Below are 4,840 nucleotides of genomic sequence, written 5' to 3'. Positions count from 1 at the left end.
TAAATGGCTATAAACGACGGTGGTCCTTCGCATGTATCGTTACATCCAGTGTGCCGTTGCTGTCTGTGACTGTGGCAGGTGTGACCAGGAAATTGAGTGTGATGGTCGTTGTGGTGTTGCATAACTTTGTTTGTTTATTTTCCAACGAACAAGTTGAGCGCGTTACGTTCTTCTAGGTCACACGATAGCCAAGCAGTATTATTTACCCTTCTCATAATGACCCACCCTCTTCAATTGCCGCTCTTGTCGTACATCAGTTAAAACGTAAAATTCGAATGAATGAAGAAGGCTCTTTTTTTTAATGACTTTTTTGTATTTCTTCAATTTTTAAACATTGTTTGTTATTTCAAAAACTTGTATAGACCTTAATGTATTTTATTTCTATTCAATGGAGGGCGAAAAATACTCTCGTCTTTCAAAATTTCACAATTTCCTCAAAATCAACGACAACCGTGTATATAGGTACCAATAGGTATTCAATTTCCTAAACTAAAAACTAAATATTTGGAAACTTAAATATATAACGCATAACGGATCCTCAGGGCGACCGAAGAACCTCATCAGAAGACATTATTGTTATTACGATCACTCCAGAAATTCATCGAAACATAACATATCTTGTCATTATGAGTGTCATGCAAATTTCTGGCGAAGCTTTAAAGCAAAGCAAGGTACATTCCTTTAACTTCTATATGCAGATGTAATTTCAGTGTTGATAGAGTTGGGATTTAATGACGGTTATAGTTCAACACCACACCGGCTTCAATGAACTTCTTCCGGATTCTGCAACCTCACACTTATTTTCCAAGTCTACTCATGTGATCATTAGATTTTACTTCGTCATCTGCGCATCATTAGTCTACGAAAAAACCATTCTAACACACGGCGTTATGAATTAGTATAGAAACTCAAGTCGTAATGTATTCAATTACATCCGATTTCGGTCATCATGTCCACTAACACACTAAACAACAGCAAAGTATCCATCACGAATGCCAAGCACAGCCAGCAACGAAGCATTAAATCCATCTTATGAAGTTTCGCTTATTCACAATGTTGCAGAGCGGGCATGGGGGCAGACTTTTATTGGCTTTGCTGGCTGCGCTGTAGAAGTGTTATTGTTTACGATCACAGCACTTTTTCTCGCCTCTCTCTAATTTTACGTCAACTCATCAGCGAAATTACTCAGCACGATTGCTGCGACGAGCGATGATGATGACAGGCAAGCGACAGCAGCGGCACCATAAAATAACGGGAACAGCAGAACCTGCCGCGTTGGCAAGGGCAACCGCAGCGCCATAAATATTAGCGAGTTGGAAATCATACGCCACTACAACGGCAACATAAATTTCATTGCACACACTTTATGAGGCTATGCGCACACAGGCACAGCCACACATCGCCAAACTCATATATACAAGTATTTGCGCCCAAATTTATGCAACAGTGGCGCATCGGGGCAGCAAAAGCAGGCGACAACAGCGATGCAGCGCGGCGCGAGCGGAGACAACTTATCGAGTTTCGGAGCAGACGAAAATGTCAGCAATTGATGGATATAAACGAGCAGCACATAGATGATGTGAATGTATTCGAGATGGCAACAACAAATACCATACACCATTCGCCCCACGGGTGGCAATAAAAGTCGTCTGGGAATTATCAATTGCTGATGCATGGCGTATCCATAAATGCTTTTCACGCGCTTAAACGCTGCGTGGATAGCACAGCACATCTCTTGCGATTAAGGGAAAATGTGCTAGTCTGGCACCCATCATTTACATTGGCTCTAATTGTGGCATAAACAGTGTCGGCTTTTCATATTCAAGAACTTCGGAATGAAGCATTGGAAATAGAGCAGTTCAAAAACAAAAGAATTGAGTTGAAAATTGCCGTAAGTTCGTTAATAATTTCTTATATTTTTTCCAATTTTTGTCCAACATTCCACAAGGATGAAGGCGTTCCCAGGTTCATCGCTTCATTAAAATACATACTGCCAACATCAACGGATGCTCATAATATTGAAGACAGCTCGTTTCCATTTCATACTATCTGATTCATATTCAGGGCTCTGGGCCCGGAAACTTAATAAGTAAAAGACAACAGTTTCGCCCGCAGAATAAGCAGCAAGGGTAAGCACAAAATCATAAAATACAATCTACAAAATAAAAAAGTTAAGAAAGCAGAGTAGTTCTAGCTGAATAAGGAGAATTGAAATTTAAAATTGCTCAACTCCAACAACAGCAACATCACTCACAGTACAAGCATTGACAAAAAACAACAAAAACAACAGCGGACTTCGAAGACGTCTGACTCATTTCATAAACTTACTCGCACATTTCTGCAAATACATTTGCAACATTATTATAATTGCCTTAGCGGCTACAACAACGGCGGTGTCAAGAACTAGTATATTTCAAATATGATGTCCGCTCTCCGCGGCAGGAATGTTGTGCATAACAACAACAGCAACATGACTTCCAGAACAAATATTGGCCAAGAAGCGGAACAGCAGGCCGAGTATGACTACAAATGAAAATAAAAACAAACAAGAATAGATAACAACAGCAACAGCGAGCAGCGGTTGCCAAGCGAATCGCATAACGCAGTGTCAACAGCATTACATCAACGCCACATCACGGCCACATCGTGCCTGCGCTGGGAATTGAGAAGGGTCATGTGCCACAGCAGCGCGCTGTGATTTTTCATGGTCCAGCGCAAGTGTCACAATAGGCTCTTTGCGAGGGGCAGCCGAGGCTGGAAACTGTCAAACGGACGACAGAAGGAATGCCTTGTGAGATGCGGCTGCCGCGAGCAGACAAGAACCAAGGATATGTTGGGCGAGAATGAACAGCAACCAGAAATAATACCGCAGCAATTGCCGCACCAATATACAGCTACCCTACACAGCGCACGCAAGTGTTGGAAAGTCATGTGAGGAAGGATGCGGAGAAGCGCGTCGTGATGAGCAGTGAACATGAGAAAGTTTATGCGCTTGTGTGTGCACTCTGCTGCTGGTGTAATGAGTGTTTTTGTTCATTAAATCGTTGGCAATGTTTAATTGAAAACTTTGTTTTAATTTTCAGACGCATAAAACTCAACATCGAGTCACAATACCGCCAACTAATGGGAAATAACACAATTCTACGTATTTATAAAAAATCGTTCGAAGCAAAAAAGTCCTTTAATATTACCCAAATAATAAAAAATGTTACCGGGGATTTATTAAGTTGTGTGCGAGCGTTGTCGTGGCGTCACTGATTTAATTACATTAATGTAGATGGCCACATGTCATGCATGTAGGCAGCTAATTTAGCTTGTTACGAGCATATGAAACTTGAGCACAATGCTGATCCGCTTGACTTAACAAGCGTGTGCCAAGTGTAGCTGTCGGCTTAACAAATCCAAAAATATGTAATATTAACAGAGTCGCTATTTGTCGACGGCGGCATGTTTATAATCGGAAATGTCGCTCATTTGTAAACACCGCGCGCCTTGGTGATTAATGCGGACTCTCGCAGATCGTAGGGAAATTAACTTTATCGTAAAATGGTATTTTATGCTACGAAATACTTTAAAAAGCTACTACGGATACACCATCATATATTATTCATATTACAATAACATCTACTTGCAAAATTTAAGAAATTTATTTAATTGGCAATGAAAGTGCTGCTTGTAATAAACGGTATATGTCAAACTGCAGCGCTTGAATCATTACTTTTCGTTCGGAAAGAGCCCACCAAAACAGAAATATTGATCCTCTATTCGCCCCCAGCGTTAATATCCGTTACTTTTCCATTTTTCTAAAAGTTCGAGCCTTTGAGTATTCCACACTAAAGTAAATTTCTTTTTCATTAGTTCTTCCTTATACTTCAGAATGGCTGGCTTCATCGGCTGGGCAAATTAAATGCCGCTTGATTAACATAAATGGGCAATGGACGCTGTTTAATAATGGACGCAGCCAGAGTGTCAGTGTGTTGTGTCAGTGAATGCTAGCCCACATACAACAACAATTAGTTGGAATCGACGTTGCCATCAAGCGGTTATTGTAATCAGCTCAACTTGAATGGCGATTGCGCACGGGTGCCTCGCAGCAATGCCTTAATAGCATGCAAATTAAGTCAATTAAAGTCGAATGACACTTCAATGCAAACGTACTCTCCCACTAACACATACACACACCCACAGATGTATATATGCTGCGTGTTGAGCGTAAGTGTAAAATGACACTGTCAATTAAAGTAAAACGTTTCTTAATGGCTGCAGCGTTTACGATTTCATAATTGACCGATTCAATATGTCGCCGGGTTAAAGTGGGGTGCAATTAAGACTATACTCAACCGACACACAAGCATTTTACCGATTTTCTACCAAAATGTTTTTAATAGAAAATGTACTACAACGGTATAATACTATTTTTAAGATTTTAATGTTCTGCAAGGCTAGAGAGACTTTCCTATCTGGACTCACTAATAACTTGTATTTCCTGATTGAGAGAATTTGATTAAGGAACACCAAATTACCTAACAACTCAGCATTTCTGAGTCAACTTCCGAGCACTCAGCACGTATTACCACATCTCCAACACCTGCGGGGTACAAAAATATGATTTCATTTCAAAGGAGGCACCAGCTATACTATATTTAAAGTAACGTGATAACATCTTTATTTTCTGAAATGAAATCCTATTACACACTGAAAGGGTTGGAAAGTTGTTTCAAGCCTCCATGAAAGCAATTCAATTAAACTCATTCATAATTGGATTACATTGATGGCGTTACAGCTATTTCGTGTAATGACAATGTGAAACGAATGCAATTTTATAAGGAATTGTTTTTCA

The 4,840-nt window shown here is 40.1% G+C and overlaps 1 long non-coding RNA gene across 2 annotated transcripts; it reads left to right on the top strand.

Moving 5' to 3' along the window:
- The first annotated feature begins 496 nt into the window (after positions 1-496).
- Positions 497-3,702, top strand: LOC105221683 (uncharacterized). 2 transcript variants are annotated; one of them, XR_852415.2, is made up of 3 exons: positions 497-1,891; positions 1,949-3,016; positions 3,084-3,702. It is a non-coding gene; the product is annotated as an uncharacterized LOC105221683 (long non-coding RNA). The 2 variants fall into 2 exon arrangements; XR_008469939.1 differs by having other exon boundaries at positions 497-3,016.
- Positions 3,703-4,840: the final 1,138 nt, after the last annotated feature.

This window comes from Zeugodacus cucurbitae, chromosome 2 (assembly GCF_028554725.1).
Source record: "Zeugodacus cucurbitae isolate PBARC_wt_2022May chromosome 2, idZeuCucr1.2, whole genome shotgun sequence".
Lineage (NCBI taxonomy): Eukaryota > Metazoa > Arthropoda > Insecta > Diptera > Tephritidae > Zeugodacus > Zeugodacus cucurbitae.
This window is presented reverse-complemented; position numbering and strand designations above follow the sequence as displayed.